The sequence below is a fragment of the Lycium barbarum genome, chromosome 3 (assembly GCF_019175385.1).
Source record: "Lycium barbarum isolate Lr01 chromosome 3, ASM1917538v2, whole genome shotgun sequence".
Lineage (NCBI taxonomy): Eukaryota > Viridiplantae > Streptophyta > Magnoliopsida > Solanales > Solanaceae > Lycium > Lycium barbarum.
The window spans coordinates 38,126,369-38,152,212 of NC_083339.1; the positions used below are offsets into that span (position 1 = coordinate 38,126,369).

Consider the following 25,844-nt stretch of genomic DNA (forward strand, 5'->3'; position numbering starts at 1 on the left):
TCAACCACTAAAACGGCCATCCGAAGATTTTCTTATCCTTGATGTATTGATCCTACCTTATTAATTGCACAAAAATAAGTAGGGTTCTGTATAAAATATCGAAGTTTTGGGGTCCCGAAGCATGATTAGTCTATGGTCAAAATACGTTAAAAAGTGTAATGGAAGAAGGGTTAACCAAAAGGGCCGAAAAAAAAAGAGGAGGCACTATAGCGCAGTAAATTACTGCGCTATAGCACTTAACGGAGCCGTCCCCATTAAGTGCTTTAGCGCAGTAATTTACTGCGCTAAAGGCATTTTGGTAACTTTTTTTTTGTTGGGGTATTTTGGTTCAAAATATTTTTTTGGGGCCATTTTGGTTCCGGACTCGAGAGAAAGATGTAGCTCAAATAGAACACGACCTCAAATAAGAGCCCGTTTGGCTCAGAGTAAGTCAAATGGGTCCAATTAGTTTTTTACTTATTTTAAGCACAAAATGACTTATAAGTTGGCCAATCAAATATTCAAAAAAGCCAAAAAAACAACTTATAAGCTAAGCCAATTGGGCTCTAAAATTGTTTTGCATATAAAGTGGTGCACGTGGTTTTCTTCAAAATAAGAGCCTGGAACCTAAATGACCCAAAAAAAAGTGGAAAAATACCAACAAAAAAAAGTGATACTAAAGTACCCTTAACGCACTGTGTTAAAGGACTTAACAGCAATGGCTCAATTAATTCCTTTAGCGCAGGAAACTTCTGCCTTCAAGTGTTTATAGACAATTGGAAAGCAATATCTGGCTTCAGAATATACCGTGAAAAATTATGCAAAAGCATATGCCAGTCGGTTCTACCCACTTGGTGATGATAGTTATTGGCCACCAGAGTCATTTGCAATGGTCGCTAACAAAGCATTTATCTGTAAATTGCGCCAGCGAGCAACCACCCATATTCGCAATAAAATGAATGTTCCATTGGGGAGATACACTCGAAAATGCTCAATTTGCAATGATTTTGGTCATGATAAGCGTAAGAGTCCCCTGGGTCGTGGTGAAAGTACTTCTTGTCGTGGAACTACCTCTCATGGTGTTACACCCCGTGATTTTGTACATTGAGATTCGCCACGTGTTAGTGATTTTAGTTTTGGATTCGAGGGGTTATTAAGGTTAAATGAGATTAGACAAGTTTATCTTATAGTTATAAATGGTTAAGTTCATGTTTAGCAGGTATTGGAAGGATTAAAGGTTGAACAATCGACGAGAATTTGTTTTCAGGAAAAAGTGGGTTTTACAGTTAGATATATGGACCGTATATCTGGCTAACCTCCACTGTAAACTAGTTCCAGAAAGGGTGAACCACAGGTTGAGATTTACAGTCCAATTACATGGGTCGTACAATTTTTACGGACAGTATATTTGGCTGACTCCCACCATAAATTGTTTCCATGAAGGGGCGTATCACTGGTTAGGATTTACGGTTCGATTATACGAACCGTATAATTTTTACGGTCCGTAAAGTTGACCGTAAATCCGGGTCGAGCCAAATTCCTTTTAAGTTATATATATCCGACCCTTACTCATTTATTTCATTTTCAACATTTCCCAAGTCTTTGAGAGCTTTAGAGCCTTCCTCCAAATATATCCAACCAAACTCAAGTGAAATCAAAGATCAAAAGGCAAGAATCAAGGGATTCAAGTGTTGAAAGGCTCACTAGGGTTGTAGAGTCCAAGAATTTCTTTGGTGTTGAAGTTAGGGTTGGAATAGTTGATCCAAAGCTTGCTCTTGTGTGGTTAAGGTAAGTTTTCACATCTATTTTCATGTTATTAAGAATGCTTGGTTGTTGAACAACTTGATTGAGGGAAGAACGTAAAAGAGGAAGTCCAAATATGGATTTGATGTTATTTTGAGTAGCAAATTAACTTGGGTTAAAATTGTTGGAATAGTTTGAGTACAATCTTCTTATGAAAGGTAATAATGATAATGAGGAAGTGTTGTATACAAGCGCATATGGTGTTGTGTTGTAGTTATTGTTATGGGTTGACTATGAAAGGGAATTTTAGGGATTGAATGAAGTCTCTTAATTATGGTATTGTTAATAATGTCATTGGTGATTGGGAGTTGTGTTGGAATTTGGTAGAAGTAGATGAAATAAGGGGGAATGCTGCCCAATTTTTCGCTAGCTCACGAATTATACTAGTTTGAACTTAAGAGTGTCTTTGAGACCTAACCTTGATATGAATCCTCTTGAATGTAGATTTCTCGGGCTTGGAGAAGAACGTTAAGTAGTTAAGAAGACATAAAGGTATGTAAGGCTAACCCTTCTTTCTTAAGGTATGATTCCATTGTTGTACACCTATACATGAAATTCACAATGTCTTCCATGATAACCCCATTCCTAGAAGTGCTAAAGTTTATAGTTCTTGATAGGGCTGGGCATATTTCGGTTCAAACCGAAAAAACTGACCGAATCGGACCAAATAAACTGAAAAACCGAAACCGAAATTAACTTCGGTTCGGTTCGGTTTAAATTTATAAGATTTCAACAATTCAGTTCGGTTTTCGGTTTATGCAAAATTAAATTCAGTTAAACCGAAAAACCAAATTATATATATACTATATATATATATATATAGTATATTGGGGTTCTGCCCATAAATAATAAACTAAAGAGGCCCAAATCCCAATCCCAAAATAAAATATCCAACCCAATTAGTAAAGCCCTATCTAATATCTACCCAAGCAAAAAAAATTAGATAGGCCAATGATTTTGTCTTAGCTCTAATCAACAACCCTTTTAGCTAATGTATGGTCTGTGTTGTGACTGCATTATATATATATATATATATATATATATATATATATATATATATGTATGTATGTATGTATGTCTCTTTCTAGTCTCTCTATATGTGACGGCTTTGCTCCTGTTGAGATGTACTAGTACTGTTATTGTTTCCTGTTTCCTCTGAGCTTAGAAAACATTGCTCTAATTTTAGCTTATGTTTGTTAAAAATTGCTTGAAATTGTCCAAACGCCTACTTGTGGCTATGGGAAAGTTTCCATATCTAAACCAAATAAACCGAACCAAAATTGCAAAAACCGAACTGAACTGAAGTTATTTCGGTTCGGTTTCGATTCCCATTTTTTACAAACTGAAAACCGAAAAACCGAACCGAATTTAGGAAACCGAACCGAACCGACCGAACGCCCAGCCCTCATTCTTGATACTCTTATGATACCATTAATCTCATCCTACAATAGTTGGTCTTTTAGGGAAAGGTATAGTGATGAGGATGACAATGTTGCTTTTACTTAGGTATTCATATATATAGATTAAGCTATGTTGTGACACCGAGCCTATATGGCCGGGTATGATATCTATTGCGTGCACACCACTGATTAGTTGGGTACAGATAACACCGAGCCTTATTATGGCCGGGTACGGATAACACTGAACCTATATGGTCGAGTATGGTATTATTATATGTGTATGTATATGTATAGGAGGTCTTCTTTAGAGAAAGGGTAAGTAAGTATGATGAACGTCTCAAGAGGTATAAATAGCTCTTCTAACTTATGTTATCCTTCATGTTTTTATCATGTTACTACTTATGCCTTACATACTCAGTACATTGTTCGTACTGACGTCTTTTTGTTTGTGGACGCTGCGTTCATGCCCGCAGGTGGACAGGGAGACAGACTTGACCCTTAGGCTGCTTCATCAGAGATTGCGTAGCGAAGCTCCATTCGATTCAGAGCTGCAGCCGTTGGTACTATTCTTTTGTGTACATACATGGGCATGGCGGGGTCCTGTCTCGTCTTTATGATGTTACATACTCTTTGTAGAGGCTCGTAGACAGTTTTATATAACTAGATATCTCTCAGCCTTGTTGGCTCATATTTTGTTTATTGTTTTGATAGCCTTGTCAGCTTATGTATATGTATGGGCGTAGTTGATGATGATGATATAAAAGTGCCTTAGTCCGTTGGAATTTGTATTATTGATGCATAGGAATTGCGAGTTAGCCATGTGGCTCACCTAGATATGATTGTGAAGTTATGATGAGAGGTGCTCAGGGGGGTAGTTACGGGTGCCCATCTCGGCCCTCCGGTTTGGTCGTGACACATGGCGGAAGAATCTTTCGTGGTGACGGTACATCTCACGGTGGTGGCACATCTCGCAGTGGCGGAATATCTAGTCATGGGCATGAATTGATGAATCTATTTTAAGTAGGCATGAATTGATGAATCTATTTTAAGTATTTTCTTTGATGATGTATTTTAAGTAGTTTCGGTTTGTTATTAATGATGTACTTTAAGTTTTGAGATTGTTATGAATGATGCAATTTAATTATTTTGAGATTTTTATGAATGATGCAATTCAGAAATAACTTATCTTAAACAAAGAAAAGGATAAAGACATAACAATGATAAAGTCTCGTAAGATACAATGATTAAGTTTCGGCATTTTTTGGGACGACATCGTCATTTTGATCTTCCTCTTTACTTACTTTCTCTTCTTCATTGACTTCCCTTGCTTCATCTTCATCGTACTTATTGTAGTCTAGATCCCAACTATCATCATTAGGAGCACTTGCTTAGTTTACTCAACAATATGACACTCCACTATCTAACGTTTGTGGTAAATATCTTGAAAGGCCTATCCATTAATTCTTGAATAACTGGAAAACTGGATAAAAAGAATTTTGGTGAAGATTTTTATTTTCTAACAGTTTCGAATACTCTTCTTTCCAGGAGACATATTCGAAGCAATGGGTAAGGACATAATACATAAAAAGAGCAACTACTAAAATAAAAACAAAATACATAGGAAATAATAAACGTAACCGACAATGCAACATTTCAAAGTTACAAACAATGATAAGAGACCACAAATCATCCTCTAAAATTTCAGTTTCTCTTTCAGAGCATTTGTCTCGCGTTGAGAGTTTCTAAGATTATCCTTGAAAAATCACTTTTTTTCTTCCGATTCTTTTAGCAACAACTCAAGAAGTTCAATTTTTCTAGAGCTACCCTAAGTTGACACTGCAAATCAAACTTCTCCGTATCTACATTGCTTCGTGAAGTCGAGGTATCTCCATCAAAACCGGTGCCTTTTTAAACTTCGCCACCACCGTTTTATCCACGGGAACTTGATTTTCCCACTGAAAATATGTGCACCCACCATTTGCCTAATAAAATAACAAATAAAAAATAAATTTTATAATGTAGAATAGGTAGACAATGTGACAAAAAATCTATAAAAAGTTGCAAAATAAACTTACTTCAGGCACTTTACAACGCCAAAAATGACGACCCGGATTTCCTGAGGTCCTTGATGTTTTGAGCCGGTAATATACACTGCACATACAAACGTGGGGTTCTATGGCATAAAACGATGTTTCAGAATTTTGAGACATGACTTATGGGGGGCTAAAGTATGGAAAAAGAGTGAAAATGAAGGGGATGAAAGAATGGAGAAGTGTGGAAAAGGGTGGTTCTACCCTAGTTTTAATGGTTTGTTTAATGCAGGAAATTCCTACGTTAAACAAGGTTGTTATGCGGGAATTTCCTGCGCTAAATAACTTAACTGAGCCGTTACAGTTAAGTCCTTTAACGCACTGCGTTAAGGTACTTTGGTTTCTCTTTTTTTTTTCTTGAGACATTTTGGTTTTATTTCTTCCTTTTTTGGTTCATTTAGGTTCCGGACTCTCAAAATAATGGCAGTACACGTGTAAATAGAAAATGGACAATAAGTTCAATAACCAATTAAATGAGTCCAAGTCTCCAAGTCTATGTACTATTAGTTTATTAGCTGAACCCAAGCCTAGTACAATTAGCATAACTTCTTGTACAATTGATTATTGTTGTGTTCGTACAACACCTTATTCTCTTCTAAATATTGTAAATAAATAAATATGAATGGTTTGCATACATTTTTACCCTCCCAGACCCTACATTGTGGATTTCACTGGGTATGTTGTTGTTGTTGTAAATATGAATGGTTTGCGTAATCATAATTTGACTATTTAGGCTACTTGATTTTCTTTGACTATTTCAAGCTTGTTTGAATGGACTTATGACTTTTGGCTTATAAGCTAAAAAATCATAAGTTAGAATTTCTAACTTATTACTTTTGGCGTATTTTGGATTAAAAAAAAGTTCTTAAAAGCAACTTTTTATTTTATCCAAACACAACAAAAGTGCTTAAAAGCACCTAAATAAGCCAATCTAAACAGGCTCTTAGCCTAGTTGATTTTCCTTCTTATATCAGTAGTAATACTTATAAGGAATAGAAAAAAATTGAGGATTTGACCAAAATCATCCCTCTTGTTTCACCCTAACTTTCACTACATCCTTATAATATTCACTTAACCCAAAACATCCTTTTAAGTTTCCCAAAGTTGACCAAAAACATCCCTCTGTTAAGTTTCCATCCATATTTAACAGAATCAGCTATTCTCATGCAACTTTTCTTTTTTCCAAAAGGGAGATCCTTCAAAACTTCAGTGAGCTCTTCATTCTTAACAAAAGCATGTTGCATCTTTTTTCGCCTTTAGTTTTTCCCGATCTCTTTCTCGCGAAATCAATTGCAAATTGTTTTTTCTCTAGTTTACTATTTCTATATCCTTTTCCTGCTTTAGATTTGCGATTAGTTATCCATCAAAACCTCTCATTTCTTTTCCTACAGTTTTTCCTTTTGCAGAATGTGAATCTTTTTAATTGATTTCAGTGCCTTTTTTCCTGTATTTGGGTCGAAGACTTGTATGCAGAAACTGAAACATATGCAGATTTTGGTCTGCGGAAACTTAATAATGTGTAGTTTTGGTGTGTAGAAACTAAAAAACGTGTGTAGAAATTAATAAAAGTTTAGATTTTGGTGTGCAGAAACTAAAAAATGTGTGCAGAAACTGAAAAATGTGTGCAAAAATTAATAAAAGTGCAGATTTTGGTGTGCAGAAACTAAAAAATGTGTGCAGAAATTGAAATTTAAGTAGAGAATCAAAAAATATATAGTGTAGAAAATAAAAAATGAGTGCAGAAACTAAAATTTAAGTGCAGAATCGAGCAAAATATAGTGCAGGAATTGAAAACTTGTGCAGAATCTGAAATGTAAGCGCAAAATATAGTGCAGGAATTGAAAAATATGTGCAGAAACTTAAAAATATGCACAGAATGCAGAAAAAGTGCAGATTCCAATGCAGAACTGAAAATAAGTGCAGAAACTGAAAAATATAGTGCAGAACTGAAAATAAGTGCAGAAACTTAAAAATATAGTGCAGAAACTGAAAATTAAGTGCAAAATGCAGAAAGCTAATTACAGAAATACCAAATGCCCAAAAGTTGAATCATATAAATAATAAAGTCTAAAAACTTCATAATAGAGTCATACAAAATGAACTTAATTCGCTTAGAAGTCATCACATTACAAAATGAACTTGAGTCATTCCAAAATAAATCCTGTCATTAGAAAGTGAACAAAATGGTAACGAATGTCACATCTTCAACGCTATGCAACTTGATGCGCATTCATGCTACTAACCTCTTCTAACCTGAAAAGGAAATAAGAAGGCCTTAAGTTAGATGAATTTCATTACAATGAAGTAAGACAAACATTATTGATATATGCATCTCACTGGAAGTTTATCACGAAATGAGGCAGATTCTTGCATCCAACTTGATGTGTTCTCAACCATTACAAAGTCGAAAAATGAAGACCTCACACACATTGTTTAACAACATGTCACACTTTGAAAGTGGTGAGAAGTGAGATCTGGACCATTCACTAGGCAACTTAGTAGAAAGCCATTCGTACGCTTCTTTATCCAATTCAAATATCTCCGACATACATATATTAAACGCTTCAACAGTTGTTGCTCTAGTCGCTTTCCAAAATGCATATTTTAACACATGACCAGGGAACCCGGCATTTTTTAAATTATTGTGCAAGTGCCGCACACAAAACCTGTGAGAAACATTTGGTAACACTTCCTTAAAAGCTTCTAGAAGGCCTTTTTGCATATCTAACAAGAATGTCAAGAAATATTGCTCTTCTATTTCAATATCAATCGTCAAATAGTTCAAAAACCATTGCCATGTATCCTTGCACTCCTTTTCCACAGTGGCATAGGCTATAGGAAATATATTGTTATTGCCATCCACACCTATAGCAGCAAGCAACTGTGCTCCATACATAGAATCTTTCAACCAACAACCATCAACACCAACGATCTTCCTACAACCTGCCTTAAAACCCTCTTTACATGCTGCAAAACAAAATAATCGTTGGAATCTAGATGGATTGTTAGGGGTCTCACTTGGTATTATCTTCATGTAAATTGATGTTCCAGGATTGGATCGCACGATCTCATTAATATAACTCCACAACATGCTAAACTGGTCATTTAAGTTACCATCAATCATAGAAATAGCCTTCTTTTTAGCTTTTCTTGCTTGACATAAAGATACGTCTACCCCTAGATCTCTACTGACTTCATCTCTGAATTTTGATGTCTTCCAATCTCTGTTTGATTTGATTCAGTTGACATATTTCTTTGCAATCCAACTGGAAGTAACATTCTTATTCTTGACATTCCAACAAAAACATGTATGCTCAGAGTTGTAAGTCTTTATCTAAAAATTTGTATCCTTGTGCATTTTTTAAGCTAGCATTACCCACTTAAAAGAGGGACGATGCTTACATAATCCCCTTTCTCTTTCTGAATCATCCTTAATCCAATCGACTATCCTTCCTCTTTTAACCTCATGAGTAGTTACAGCTTCCTTAAACTCCTTTTTGTTTCGAAATACTTGTCCTAATGCTAACTTAGGATTAGAGCCATCAGTCTTCGGATTATGCTTTGGAAAGTTAAAATCTTCACTAGACGCATCGCTATCACTATTCAAGCTTTTTGTGTCACTGGAAACAACACAATCTGAGTCGCCATCTTCGTTTTGCATCTTCTTTTGAAACTCTTTGCTAATAAACTCTCCACTATCATCATTTGTTCTCACATTTCCGTTGACATTGATAGAAAAGGTTTCAATAGAAGGATCAACATTTCTGTCAAATAAAATGTCATCTTCATAATCTGAATCTTCAAACTCTCCATAGTCGGATTCATAATCAGAATCACTATATACTGCTTGACTCTCGAACATTGAATCTGCCAATAAAGTAATTTATATTATATAATAATAAATGAAGCTATTTTTAAATGTGAAACATCGGGTTCATTCTTTTAAGTGGTCCCCTGCTATTTTAGCATGTATTTTTTTATGCCTTTATGTTCATTTGTCCACAACCCACTGTATAATATAGTAATAAGGTATATGCCTCTACCTTCACCTTTACATTCATTTTAGAGGAAGAGTATAGGAATTGGTGTCTATAACTAAAAAAAACCAAGAAAAACTAAAATGAAGTGAGACTTACTGTTTGAAATCGGAGTTAGTTGTGTATCACAGATTCAACAATGAGGTCGTCAAATTTACAATGAAAAGTAGAAGTTTCACCCAAGAAGAAGTTGTTCAACCATTAGAAAACCGTCCAATGTAGAAGAGGGTGAGTCACATAATGAGGCTCCATCTAATACTTCCTCCACCCCGCCCAATGTAGAAGAACAAGGGGGAGCTTCAGCTCCAGTTCCTCCACCAGTCGCTTCGGGTCAACAAGTGACCGAGGCCATTCATTTATTGACACAGTTGGTTGTCGCCCAGGCACAGCGGCAGAATGTGAGTTCAAGTGATCGAGCAGCTAGTACCAGAGCCCGTGACTTTATGAGCTTGAATCCTCCGGAGTTTTTCGGGTCAAAGCCGGATAAAGACCCGCAAGGTTTTATTGATGAGATGCTGAGAACATTGAGGATTATTCATGCCTCCAAAACTGAATCTGTGGAGTTGGCATCTTATAGACTCCGAGACGTGGTGATATTGTGGTACAACAATTAGCTAGCATCAAGAAAAGAAAATGCGCCTCCTCCCGTGTGGCAAGAATTTGTAGATGCTTTCATCCGTCACTATTTGCCACCGAAGGTCCGCCGAGCTAGAGCGGATAAGTTCTTAAATCTAAAGCAAGGAAATATGAGTGCTCGGGAATATAGCCTTCAATTTAATTCATTGGCTAGATATGCCCCGACTATGGTGGCCGAGATGGGAGATAGGGTACACAGGTTTGTGAGTGGCTTAGGGACACATTTATTTAAGGATTGTTTGACGGCTTCACTGCAAGATGGGATGGATATTTTCCGAATACAAGCCCATGCCCAGAATTTAGAAGGACAACAACCTCTGCAAAGGGGTGATCGTGATGTCGATAGAAGGCAAAGTAAGAGGGCCAGATCTATGGGGGCAGGAAGCGATTATAGAGGGGGATCAAGGCAGATATATTCTACACACTCAAGCCAGTCGGTGACTAGTGCGCCTCCACGATTTGCAGATAGGAGATTTGATCGCTCCTTTCCTTCAGGACAGGGTCAGAGTTCGAGAGCTTCGGGTTCCCAGTTTGGGGGTGATTATAGTCAGAGGAGACCACCAGTTCCACGATATAGCCAGTGCAGAAAATTACACTCGGGGCCATATCGCCAGGGCACAGATGCTTGTTATGTTTGTGGACAGACTGGGCATTTGATGCGAGATTGTCCCTCGAGGTATGGTAGAGGTGGGGTTCAGCCCACAGGATCAGCAGTTGGTTCCTCTTCAGTGTGCCCGATAGGGCAGACTCCCCAGATGTCAGCAGGTCGAGGTAGAGGCAGAGGGGGAGCATCTACTTCAGGTGCCACTCAGCCCCGTGTGTATGCTTTAGCCGGACGACAGGATCTGGAGTCCTCCCCAGATGTGGTTACAGGTACATTATGCATATTTTCCCATGATGTATATGTCTTGATAGATCCGAGTTCTACTCTATCTTATATTACTCCGTATGTTGCTGGTTGTATTGGGGTAAAACCTGAGCCAATCAAACATTTTGAGGTATCTACTTCAGTTGGTGATCCCGTGATAGCTAGACAAGTGTATAAAAATTGTGTACTTGTGATATGCAATCGCCAGACCAAAGCTGATTTAATTGAGCTGGAAATGCTAGATTTTGATGTGATTATGGGTATGGATTGGTTGGCCTCATGTTATGCCAGTGTTGATTGTCGAATGAAAATTGTTCGATTCCAATTTCCGGGAGAGCCCGTGCTTGAATGGAAGGGTAATACAGCATCTCCAAAGGGTAGGTTTATTTCCTACCTTAAGGCAAGAAATATGATAGCCAAAGGCTATATTTATCACTTAATCCGAGTACATGACACCGAAGCAAAGTCGCCAACTTTCCAATCCGTTCCGGTAGTGAATGAGTTTCCGGATGTATTTCCAGATGAACTTCCAGGCCTTCCTCCAGAAAGAGAGATTGACTTCGCTATTGATGTGTTACCGAACACCAAGCCTATTTCTATCCCTCCTTATCGAATGGCTCCGGTAGAATTGAAAGAGCTAAAGACACAGTTGAAAGATTTGCTTGAGAAGGGGTTTATTAGACCCAGTTCATCGCCGTGGGGAGCACCAGTCTTGTTTGTGAGAAAGAAAGATGGTTCCCTACGAATGTGCATTGATTATAGGCAGCTAAACAAGGTAACAATAAAGAACAAATATCCTCTCCCAAGGATTGATGATTTGTTTGATCAACTACAGGGTGCCAAGTGGTTTTCTAAAATAGACTTGAGGTCGAGTTATCATCAAGTGAGAGTTAGAGAAGAAGGTATTCCCAAAACAGCTTTCAGAACGAGATATGGCCATTATGAGTTCCGAGTGATGTCGTTTGGGTTGACTAATGCTCCGACAGTGTTCATGAATTTGATGAATAATGTATTCAGTCCACTCTTGGATTTATTCGTGATAGTATTCATTGATGATATTCTGGTATACTCTTGCACAGAATCAGAACATACAGATCATTTACGTATTGTTCTTGGAATTCTTCGAACCCGAGAATTATATGCAAAATTTTCAAAGTGCGAGTTTTGGCTGAATTCTGTAACATTTCTGGGCCATGTTATTTCAGATGATGGCATTCGAGTCGACACTCAGAAAATTAAAGCTGTGAAGACTTAGCCAAGGCCTACGACGCCTACAGAGGTCCGTAGTTTTCTGGGATTGGCAAGCTACTATAGAAGGTTCGTAGAGGGATTTTCCTCTATTTCAGGCCCATTGACGAAGCTGACCCAGAAGTCAGTTAAATTTCAGTGGAATTGTCACGACCCGTCTAGAGGGCCGCGACGAGCGCCCGGTGCTAGCCCACCCCGGGCACCCCTTGGCTTACACTTCACTTACATTTAGGTGAGCCACATAATTAAACATATATTTCTAATCACCATTCATGCTAGTCCCATTGGATGACAATGCTTTCATATCATGGTTGGCATCTATACCACGTCAATGTACATGAGCCATCAAGGCTATCAAAATAATATACAAAATATAGGCCAACAAGGCCAGACATATCTAACCATATACACGTGACTACGAGCCTCTAAGGAGAGTATAACACATCACATAAGGGGGACAGGACCCCGCTATGCCCATAATTATGTACACAAAAGGATAAGTACCCAAAAGCTATAAATCCGAATGAAGTGGAGCCCTGCTATATAGTCTCTGAAAATGTAGCTATGGATCAAGCCTGTCTCCCTGTGCACCTGCGGGCATGACGCAGCGTCCACAAACAAAAGGATGTCAGTACGAAGAATGTACTGAGTATGTAAAGCATGATCAATATCAATATAGAAGCATAATGAACATCATGAAAAGTAGCACAAGATGGGAGATGGTAATATCATCGTCATGGGCACTTACTTGCCTTTCATAGGAACTTACCATTCAAATGCGTATTTGTGCTCATACATCAATATCTGTATCCATAATAGTACCCGTATTCGTATACATAACCTTATTCACATTCATATCGTATCATATTCATATTCATGTCGTATCATATTCATATTCATACTCATTTCTATATCATATACATAGTATTTACATAGCATACCCGACCATGGAGGATCGGTGTTTCATACGTACTTGGCCAACCAAGGCTCAAGGTTACTCATACCTGGCCCTACCAAGGCTTCAGGGTCACATCTACCTGGCCCTACCAAGGCGTCAGGGTTATCCGTACCATCTGCAGAGGTGTGCGCGCGTTACGTAATCATATACATACTTATTTACATATCTTACTCGGCCTCATAAGCTCGGGGTTCCATAATAGTCATACATAGACACATTTACACAATAGCTCATAAGCATATTTACTATTTACATTATTATCATAATCGTCATCAACATCATTGTTACTATTATCGTCATTCATCACCCTTATCTTTATAGGCTTACTCGTCATACGAGGGAATTAGTACAATCGTGGCGTATTAAGAATCATGAGCTTACTAGCTCGGGAGATCAAGTCATTTGAAGGACATCACAGTCTCATAGAAGAGTTAGATATTTGGCCAAGAACCATGCCTTATGAAAGAAGGGTTAGTCTTACATACCTTTCCGTTCAACTATTTACCACTTGCACGTTCTCCTCCGAAGCTCACGTTTCTACCTTCATTAAAGTCATACTATCATTAGAATCGATAGCTAGCATACATGACTAAACTAGAGAAAATCGGGAAACGTCTCCTCTATTTATATGACATTCCTCTATAGTGTATTTCAACTATCAAACGTCAATAATACATTCACAATACTACAACAATAGTCATTATTCATCCACATTATCCATATTCTAGACTCGCTTTTCAATCATCCATATCCATGGCCATAACGCACGACTATGTCCATCCACGTACATTGCTCATCTCATGTTCTCAACATCATTTATAACACATTTACATTACAATACATCAAGACTCATAACTCAATTCAAACTATTTCTCAAAATGGCACTATTCCACATTCATGACCCATTTTGCCATACCTCTCTACAATCCAAGCATTTCAACTCTTAAATACCTTAAACAACATAGAAACATCATAAATCTTACCTTAGATGTCGTAGGAACAAGCCTTGGTTGATAATACTCCACTTGAGCAAAACCCTAGTTTATCTCCAATGAGATTTCTTGACTTGTATGATCCTTATTGGGTCTTCTTATACATGATTCACTTAGTTTATGTTGTTGTTCACTAATAATCCTTGAATCCTTGTGGAATAAATGTAGAGAGAGGTTTTAGAGAGAAGGGGGTGTCATGTGGAAATGAAATAATGAACTTGGTCTCTTATTAATAACCCAAAATCTGATCTTAAATGAACAGTCGTCGAAAGTGCACAGTGGGTGTAAACACAGTTTACGGTCCGTATTCCAGTTTACGGACCGTATTTCGTGGTCGTATTTAAGGATGACAGAAACAGAAAGTCAGGTTGAGGACATGGTGGTTTACGACTCAGTTTACGGGCCATATTTCAGTTTACGGTCCGTATTCCAAGTCGTCTTTAACCATTCCAGCATTTGACAGAAAGTTGAAGTTTTTGGAAGCTGAAATACGACATGGCAGTTTACGGACTGTATACCACTTTACGGCCCGTATTTCATTTTACGACCAACTGGCCAGAATGCAAACCTGCAACTTTTCACATTTCCAAAACCTATAAGTAGTCATTGTGGAGCATAACCTACCTTTCATTGCAATTGCCTTTGAAATCTTACTTAGGGTCGTCAAACGTCGTTCCCTTCTTATTAAAACATCATATACTCGTATTCTTCATTATTCTATTCACTGTACGTTCACGGGGGAATTCCCAAGGTGTAACAGGAATGATGCTTGTGAATGCAGCTTCCAAGAGTTGAAGGACAGATTAACCTCAGCTCCAGTCTTAACACTTCCAGAAGGGTCGGATGGTTATGTGGTGTACTGTGATGCTTCCAGCGTTGGGTTAGGATGCGTGTTAATGCAGCACGGTAGAGTCATTGCTCATGCTTCGAGACAGCTGCGGAAACATGAAAAGAACTATCCAACTTATGATCTTGAATTGGCTGCAGTTATTCATGCGTTAAAAATGTGGAGACACTACTTGTATGGGGTGAATGTCGATATTTATACAGATCACAAGAGCCTTCAATACATTTTCAAGCAGAAGGATTTAAATCTGCGACAGAGGCGGTGGTTAGAGTTATTGAAAGATTATGATGTGAACATTTTATACCACCCCGGAAAAGCAAATGTAGTAGCTGATACGCTTAGCCACCGATCAATGGGCATTTTATATGAAATTCCTCTGAAAAAGAAAGAATTGATTCATGGGCTCCACTAACTAGCAAATCTTGGAGTGCGTGTAATTTATTCGGGTGATGCAGGGATTGGTATAAATGATCCCACAGTTTCGTCCCTGAATATGGAAGTGAAAGAGCGTTAGTATGAAGATCATCATTTATGCCATTACAGAGACATGTCTCATGAGAAAGAGAAGTCTCCATTTGAAACTTCCATGGATGGAATTCTTAAATACCAAGGCAGGCTATGTGTGCCGAATGTTGCAGAATTGCGCCATCGAATTCTAGAACAAGCCCATTACTCTCGGTATTCTAGTCACCCAGGTGCAACGAAGATGTATCATGATCTCAAGTTGATATATTGGTGGGATGGCATGAAAAGAGATATAGCAGAATTTGTAGCTCAATGTCCAAATTGCCAGCAAGTGAACATCGAACATCAAAAGCCAGGGGGATTATTGCAAGCGATAGAAATCCCTACTTGGAAATGGAAAGTAATCAACATGGATTTTATTGTGGGGTTACCTCGTTCCCCAAGCAAGTATAATTCTATATGGGTGATCGTGGACAGACTCACAAAAGCAGCTCATTTTCTTCCAGTCAGAACCACATACTCAATGGAAGACTATGCAAGGTTGTATCTCAAAGAAATTGTGCGACTCCATGGTATTCCACTATCCATTATCACAGATAGAGGAGCACAGTTTACAGCCAAGTTCTGGAAGTCTTTCCAAGAAGGTCTAGGTACTAGAGTGAAGCTTAGTACGACATTTCATTCGCAGACTGATGGACAAGCCGAACGTACTATTCAGACCTTGGAGGATATGCTAAGGGCATGTGTCCTAGATTTCGGTGATAGCTGGGATGATCACTTACCCCTAATCGAGTTTGCATATAACAATAGCTATCATTCCAGTATCCAAATGGCTCCGTATGAAGCTTTATATGGAAGAAAGTGTAGATCCCCAACTGGATGGTTTGAAATAGGAGAAGTGCAGCTAATAAGCCCTGAATTGATTCAGCAAACGGTAGAAAAAGTCAAGGTGATCCGAGATCGATTGTTGACAGCCCAAAGCCACCAAAAGTCTTATGCGGACAACCGCCGGCGAGACTTGGAATTTCAGGTTGATGATTGGGTATTTTTGAAGGTGTCGCCAATGAAAGGGGTGATGAGATTTGGCAAGAAAGGAAAGTTAATCCCTCGATACATTGGACCCTATAAAATTATTCGTAAGGTGGGTCATGTAGCCTACGAATTAGACTTGCCTTCAGAGCTTGAATCAGTTCACCCAGTTTTTCATGTCTCGATGCTCCGCAAGTGTGTTGGAGATCCTACAAGGTTGTTCCGATAGATGATGTTCAAGTGACAGAAAAGCTAACGTATGAAGAAGTGCCCATTGCCATCTTAGACAGGTAAGTACGAAGACTTCGAAATAAGGAAGTAGTTTCAGTCAAAGTCTTGTGGCGAAACAACAATCGAGAAGAAATGACTTGGGAAGCGGAAGAGAAAATGAAATCCACATATCCGCATTTATTCCAACCCCCAGGCGAAATTCAAGATGAAACACTAACAATATGAGGTATGTACGCTTTCTTTTCATGCTTTTGGTCGTGTGTAGCCAATTTATAGTTCTATTGTGTTGTGGCCCTGTGAGGAAATATTATTATGGGTTGTTGTGACAGGATGGTAGTGTCATATTACAGGGGAAACTCTGGCGAAATTGTCGTAGAATTACCGAGTGTTTAACATTCGAGGACGAATGTTCCAAAAGGGGGGAAGAATGTTACACCTTGAAAAATTTCCCGTTAACGTTCAGTGAATAGGCTAGCAAAGGGCACGACGTATACAATTTTGTGATAAGAAAGAAATAGCAATCGATGATCCTAATCGAAATTCAAAGACATTAGGGAAGAAGGTTGTCAAGGAAAGTAAGGGATATGTTGCGTGTCGAGTAAGAATTATGGGCGAAAAGTTAACGATGGCTTAAATATGTTTCAGAGATGAGTGATAATGTCCCTTAGATTGGTATTGAGGTGTTAAACAAGTGTCAAGAAGGTTCCATAAGGATTGGAGATCAAACAAGTCGACGAGAACGAAATCGGAATAGCTGGGCATTATACGGCCCACATACTGGCCGTATAAATTATACTGGCCGTATGTTAGGCCGTATATTTAGCCAAGAGGGGCATCATTCACTGGACCAAACATACGGCCCGTATAAAATGTACGGACCGTATGTTGGTCCGTATATCTTGGTCGGGACAGATTTCAAGATTTAATATAAGGACCCCTCTCTCATTTTATTTCATTTCATTTCCACTCTCCACTCTTCAAGAATTCTCTAGAGCCCTCTCTATTATTCATCCATAAGAAACCAAGAGAAATCTATGATCAAATACATCAAACCCACAAAAATCAAGTGTAGAAAACATAGCAAAGTTCATCTAAGTTAAGAAATTCCAAAAGAAGTGAGCTAGGGTTTTGTGCAAGAAGAGAATTCCCACTCAAGGGTTGTTCATCCACTATCTAAGGTGCGTTTTATGATCATTCTTGGTTGTTTAAGGTGCTGAAAGTTAAAAACACTTGGATTGTAGAAAAGATATAGGAAATGGGTCATAAATGTGGGAATAGTGACATTGTTGAGTAAAGGTTTGGATTGAATTATGAATATTGGTATGTTGTGGTTGTGAGTATGTTGTGAATGACATTTAGACCATGGAATAAGTATTATATATGAGGAAACGTGATAGTGAACTATAACCATAATTATGGAGAAATTGAAGAGGAATTGTGAAATGCGGATAATGTAGATGAATGATGATTGTTGTCTATTATATTGTGAATGTTGTTATGAATGTTTGGGAGTTGATATAGAATATGGGAAAAGTTGTATAAACAAAGGAAATGTTGCCCAATTTTCTTTAGCTTTAGTAAGCACGTTTAAGTAATCGATTAGCTAATATTCATGCGACTTCTCCTGACGGTAGAAACGTGGGCATCGAAGGAGAACAAGCAAGCGATAGATTAGTTAAACGAAAAAGGTATGTAAGGATAATCCTTTCCTTCTAAGGCATGAATCTTCCTAATTTTCCATGATCATCCTATACAATAGAGACTATGAGTCCATGAATATACAAAGCTACATACGCACATGATTAAGAAAGGAAATACGATACGAGCATGATAACGATGATGATGAATATAAGTATGAGAAATCCTAGTGTAATATAAGATGTCCATGAAGCTAATAATTCTAAGTATGGTTTCATCAATGCTTCTCTTTGCCTACACTCACCTTAAATTGTTAGTTCCTTCAAGGTGAGATATGATGTTGATGATTACCCCATAATATAATCGGGGGTTCACGACCTTATGTCACCCCGATATAGCTATAGTTGCCTTCAAATTCTAGTGTATGATCTTAATGATAAATGTATAATGATACTAAGTCATGATATGTCTATGAGATGATCAATAATGTAAGTTTATAACATACCTATGCTATGTATGAAAATGTTGAGTTACGATGGGTATATGACGATATGCTGCTTATGATTCCACCGTGCCCAAGAGGCCGGACATGTCACCGCTAAGGCGGGCTGCTTATGATTCCACCGCGCCCAAGAGGCCGGACATGTCACCGCTAAGGCGGGCTGCTTATGATTACACCGTGTCTAGAGGGCCAGACATGATCACCACTAGTGGGCGGCATATGATGGTTACCCGGGCGCGGGTTAACGATGAGGATTATGATGTGACGATATATGTGCGGTGATGACATATGTACTATGATTATATAAATATACGATATATGTATGAAATGCATTCACCTATGAAACTCATGCAGGTTATACCTTCCTCTTGTGGCTCATGATTCTTCTATTATAGTTATTTCGTTCTTGTCTTACATACTCAGTACAATGTTCGTACTGACGTCCGTTTTCTTTGGACGTTGTGTTCATGCCCACAGGTAGACAGGGAGGTGAGCTTGATCCAGACTCGTAGGAGCTGTTAGCTGACTTAAGAGCACTCTATTGTTCCGGAGGTGCCTTTGATTATTCTTTTGTGTATATATGTATATTTTGGGCACGATGGGGTCTTGTCCCGTCCATATGTCTAGTACTCTAGTAGAGGCTCGTAGATACGCATGTGTGGGTAGTATGGTCTCACGATGCTATGATTGTGTATATATATATATTATTGTTTTGATAGCCGAAGGGCTTATGTATATAAAATTAATTATGTATTCAAATGAAAAATGGTTGTCTTATGATTATGAGTATATGAATGGTAAAGAAGTGCATAATGACTATGACGAGTAAGGAAATGAGTGGTGTTCGGTGGTTAGTCCCGGGTACCCGTCACGGCCCCTAGTCGGGTCGTGACAAGTATTTTATTTTTTAAGTCAAATTTATGTTTTGTTCTTATGGTCTACTTTTCAAAAGTTGTCGAACCTCCGGCCGTATTTTTCCTTTTTACTGGTTTCCTATCTGGTGTCCGATATCCGCACTGGAGCCCGATTAATCAGGATTCGCGTCGCGTAGGACCTGTTCAGAGGAAGCGCTCTCCATCAAAGATTTTTTCAGACCTAGGCTTGAACCCGAGACCTCTAGTTAAGGGAGGAACAACCCCATTCGCTGCAATTTATTTTCCTTGTTACTTTCTTCTACTGATCTTATCTATTAACCTAAAAAATAGTAATTTCTTCACTAGATTCTTGCTTCTTATTGCTCTCTTGTTTTCTCTTTTTTCACTTGTTGCTTATTATAGATTTTTACATGCAGACATTTCTTTTACTTTATATTTGTACCAGTATCGGTACCCGCGCGTTACCCGAGGATTATTAAATATAATTTATCAAAAGAAAATATTACTTGAAAAATACTGTAGACACAAAGGAGCATGAAAGAATTCTGCTTTTGTTATATTCATTGACACGTTTTATATTTTGTAGTCTTTTTGCTCTAAATATTATTTATGTAAATAAGCGACACTCATTGTATGTCTAAAACACACATAATTTTTTTTTTAATCAAGAATGAGTATAGCAGAATGATTGTACTTTGAACTCAATTGGAGGATAAGTTGCTAATGCAAGTAAATTAATATTATCCTTCCAAATTTCCCATCACTTGTCCAACATCCATCTTCAAACACCTATACTGATAATGGAAGATCCACATAAACAAAAGGGATGATTAGATATCAAGATTAGAAGACAAAATTAAGAAAAAGTAATGACATCGGGGTAGCATTTAAAATCAGGCCGGCTTAAAGAATTGACATGTTTTTCCTTTAAGGATTGAGGACTTGAAAAACTTATCGAATGTCAACCAAGTGATTCTAATGGACTATTAAAGCTTGTGATAGCGATGTCGATGCACGCAAACAAACCTGCATTTTCAATCATTATTTTATGGGCCTCAGGAGCACAAGTTTTTGAAAGAGATGCCAAAGGCACATACCTGTAGCTCACGTTGTACACAAAACAAACAGTTTTCACCAAGAGTCTCAAAAGGACTAAGGAACTAGTAGATCTTAACACGGTATAGAACTTCATGAGATCCAGTGTATCAAATGTTACTGAGGAGATACATGTATTTGATAACAAATCAACAATAGAATAAATACATTCAATAGGAAAACCTCAAAAAAAGAATATGTAATAAAACTTGAGAAGGAATCCAAGCATTCTCATTATTCCACGCGACTGTCATTGACCGCATAGAAAAAATCATCCAGTTGTATTTGACTTTTCGCTGGTGGAAGAGAATGAAAAATTCTTTTCTACTTTAAAAAAAGTAGAAATATTCTTTGTAAAATATTCTTTAGGGTGTTAGCAATATTTTCTGACAAATAGATGAACATTTATTATCCTTAAATCCTCTATAAGTTGAATATTGTATAAGTGGGAATAAGTTGGAAATCGACAAAAATATATGTTAAAGCTAGAGTTTATTCAAGTGAAGTAACATAACCTTGGTTACCCGTATAATTTCAGATTTTTTTCTCTGGTTTATTCAATACCTATATACAAAATATCCTCTCCCACTTTAATATATATAAGATATAGCGTGAAGAAATAACTTGGAGACATCCTCTTTCACTTTAATCTATATAACTGAGATAAGGAAATGAGCTGGACACAATGAAAATATATGTTGAAGCTACAGTAATTTCTACAGCTTAATTTTGTAGGGGGGAGTAAAACCTACTTCTTTCCCTAGTGTTATATTTTCAAATAGAAAAAAACACCCCTCGTCATATATAGAGGAAGCAGAAATATTATATATAGTAACTTAAGTAATAACTACTTTAATGCGTAAAATCTGCAAATGTGATAGCTTGCAGATTTAACACATTTCATCAAATTAGTAAAGAAAGACTTATAAATTTGACTATAAAATAAGCATTTCTTCATTGTTTTTGCTATTGAAATTGACAAAGGGATAGATGTAGATCAGCGTTAATTGGTCATCAAATATATTAAACCAAAATATTTACAGGGCAAAGGTTAGGGGTCACACAATTTATTCTGTGTCATTGCAATTTATTAGATGTCCTAAAAGAATGAATAAAAAATTGTGTTAATGAACATCACCTTCAAGGAAATAGAAGTACGAAAGATGGCAAATGAGACCCCTGACAAACAGTGCATAGATATATATCCTTAATTGGCAAAAAATGCAGAAAACAAATACAATTGTTTTTTGTAGCAGAAGCTTTCTTACTTCATCCTTAAATTTTGTATCCATATCATTCACAGTACATTCAAAGCAGCTTCTAGATGTACTACTTTACACAACTATTCATATTAAAAAATTTCCCATAAAAATCATGAAAAGATCTAATTTAACCATATTAATATCCATATAAATTTAGAATTAGCAGCTCCCTGCAAGGTAAAAAATAACTAATAGTATCAAATAACAGAAGTAAACAGCTTTCATAAAAACAAATAGTAATACGCATATCTCTTTACTTTTAGAAGTAAGAGACCTCGTAGTAAGCTTTTAGTTCTTCTATACTCGAAGCTAAAACATAACCTCTCATGATAAGATAACCAATCTAAGTGAATTGATTATCGGTTTCCTCACTAAAGTTGACACATTAATTTTGGAGCTTTATTTGATTACATCAGTGTTATAATCCTGCATCAAAAATATTGGCTGGCACTACTTTATCGCAAAACCACATAATACTACATGTACAACTAACAAATGATATTCAACCAAGCAATTAAATTAAAGGATTTTATTAGAGTAGAGTAATTACTTGCATGGCTGAGTTTCAATGAGTGATTTTGTCACTGAGAAAGTTGCTCGATTAAAGTGCTATCCTTGCAAAAATTCTCCAAGGTGTACTGCAAATATCCGTTGTTGAGTCGACTGCACATATCCTGAGATTGATGTGATATTAATGTTGTTGAAGCGAACAGGAATGTTAAAAAGTACTAACTATAATCTCCAAATTTTAATGAAAATAAACCAATTAATCTGAAATCTTAACTTGTAACACAAAGAACCAATTCTATCATAAATTGATGAGGAAAAAGATGGTATGTTATAAAAGAGAGGCGTCAAATAGGGATAAGAAAAGTTGCAGAACAGTCGGCACATACCATCGAAATATGCAGAACTTCACACAATCCATTGTGAATTTTGGTCTTCAAGTGCTCCATTTTGCTGTAAAAGTGAAAGGGATATCCATCACGTTTACAAAGTAGACAAAAGAAACTCACAATTCACACACATAAAGCCATGAAGCCAATACCTTAACCGAAGTTATAAAAAGTGTTTGGGTTTTCCTTGTAACCTTTGAAAGAAGTGACCTTACCCAAAAAAACAAAAATGAAATACATGAAAATCTTGGAATAAGAAGAAAAGAATTTCATTTCTTTCCAACTGTGAGAAGAAAGAATATATATATATATATATATATATATATATATATAATTTAAGAGGAACTCATTGACCTATTAACAATATGGCGGAAGTTGAAGACGGTTTCCGAAAAGAGGCAAAGATGTGGTTTAAGGAAACTTGAATTTGAAGTGACGACACAGATATAAAAACTGAATTGACAGTTTTTCTCAGTTTTGAATTTTCCATTTTTTTTAATTTGTGATGGCTATTTATTTTTATGCTTTTGCAAAAACAGGAATGGAAAATGACTGGTTATGTGTTTTTAAATTTCATAGGGTTTTTTCATCCGCTTCTTGAAGTTGTTTTTTAACCCTTGCAGGTTTTTGTTCCTTGTATTTTTCTAATAATTAATTTGTAACTTTTCGGCTCCTAAAGTTTTTATTTATTAATAATTTTGCTAAGTGTTTTATTTATTTATTTATTTTCTTTTTAAATTTAAATTTTTCTGGTGATGACACTTGTCATCATATCCTTATTTTGCCTCTCCTATTATATATAGATAGATTATGATTTGAGGAATTTTTGAAAATTCTTTTACTTACATGTAGGCATTTCTTTTACTTTATATTTATACTTTAATGAGCTCATATGTGTTTACAAAGTTTTTTACTAAAATGATATTCAGATAGTTTTAAAAATTATTAAATGATGCCATATAGTGTTGAAAATGAAAACAGTGTTATCAGTCAGGATCAGGTTCTTTAAAATATCTTGTTTGGTTTACTATAATTAGTCTTTTAAACACAAAATAAGTTTGAAGCAGGGCGGAGTTAGAGTATCGGTTACGGATATGGTCGGATTCGGTAGTGTTTTGGTTCAAATTCAGTTCATCAAATATGTCTAGATTATTAATTTAGAAAAAAAATAACTTCAAAAATCAGGATTGAGAAATCATAAACTTCAAATTCTGGCTTCGTATATGATTTGAAGTAAATAATTTCATCAAACCGGAAGTTAAAATATTAAAGGAGTGAAATGAAAGTTTTGCTTTTATATATTGAAAATAAACTTATTTGAAATTCAATTATTATTAACATAAACCATATTTCTACAATTAAAATATCTACTTTTATATCTTGAGTTTGGGTCCGGGCTTAGCACAGGTCTCGTGGAACTATAATATATATATATATTATACTAGTCTCTCTGTCATGCCTCGAACCATGGTCTGGGCGAAACACGGCACTCGGTACCTTACTACATGTGACCGAGCGAACCACATGGCTTGTTGAATCATTATGAGGTATATCATAAGTGGAATATAACGTGAATGCATGATGAGCCTTTATAAAACATAATAAGTCATAATACTTAATAAAATACTTGTTTAAACATGAGTGCGGAAATAACATGAATGAGCCAAAGATGGCTATACAACTCTGACTATTTGACATGACATAACTGACTAGTCTAGTCTATGAAACCTCTATCGTGAGTCTGAAAGGGAAAATCATACTTGTTGGGACAAGGCCCCCAGCATACCTTTAATGCATAACTACTATAGGATAAATTGCTGACTAAATCCCGAAGGAGATGGGGCTCACCAATAGGCCGATACGAGCAAATCCTACTGAGCAGATGCGTCGTCCTGTAAATCCGTACCTGCATCATGAAATACAGGCCCCCGGGCAATAAAAGGGGTCAACACATTGAATGTACTGGTATGTAAAGCAACTGAATGAAATAGACATGACACATGAAATAACTTGGTAGGACTAAAACTGAAACTGAAGTCTAGTCATGAACATGAATATGTATAGATATAACATGAGTAAAAACATTATAAATAGGGAGAGCATAAATATAACCGACAACATGGTTCTGGTACTTGGACCCTACCAGCAGAGCTCCCATACCTTGCCAGGGATATGAGATATAAATACAACATGAAAGGATCCCATAATTGTGAAGGAATCGTCCTAAACATGGGCTGAGCAATCCTCATCCTACGGTGGCTAACGTAGTTTCAGGCTGCTTGAAGCCTTTTCGGTAATCTGTGTAACTCCCAAAAACATGAACATTGAAAATAGGTGGCACTTGAGCTCGTGGTTATCATAAATCATAACTTGCATTTACATGGATATCACTTCATAGTATTCTTACATGAAAACGTGTAAAGCATGTAGAGTATTTTCTTGAAAATAAACATAATAAATTATAACTTGCATGTAAGAACCCATGGACTGCAAAGTATGAGTTTTCATGGATTACGAACAGATTCTCAATAATCATAATGAAATATCAAGAACTCAATAATGGATTAATAATACTTCAATACTTAGTATAGTATGGTACATGGACCTAGGGTTATCATGAGCATGGTTAAAAACCCTAGTTTTCGTATAACTTCATACTTTATGAAAGAAGTGGCATGGGGAAGAACAAAGATGCTCCCACACGTAGATAGTAACCCTACATAACTGATAATGCTCCAAACTCGTAAAAAAAATCTGAACTTTTGTAGAAGAATTCCAAAAGATTAAACCTTGAGCCTTGAGATGGGTTTTCTTGAAAACCCTAGGTCAAGAATGATGAACTCTTATTTAGAAATCATGGATACATGTTAGAATTCACTTGGAATGGTTGGAATAGGCTTACCTATTGTTTTAGATTGTTGGGAGAAGAAAACCTTCATGCTAGGACTTGGAGAATGTGAAAAGTGGAAAAAGAACTGAACATGACGTATTTA

At 36.8% G+C, this 25,844-nt stretch overlaps 1 long non-coding RNA gene across 1 annotated transcript; it reads right to left on the reverse strand.

Moving 5' to 3' along the window:
• Positions 1-20,152: 20,152 nt before the first annotated feature.
• On the reverse strand, positions 20,153-23,308 carry LOC132633852 (uncharacterized). The gene is made up of 5 exons (XR_009579873.1): positions 23,206-23,308; positions 23,004-23,061; positions 22,852-22,915; positions 22,506-22,629; positions 20,153-20,392 (listed from the first exon to the last, which is right to left on the reverse strand). It is a non-coding gene; the product is annotated as an uncharacterized LOC132633852 (long non-coding RNA).
• Between the last annotated feature and the right edge of the window lie 2,536 nt (positions 23,309-25,844).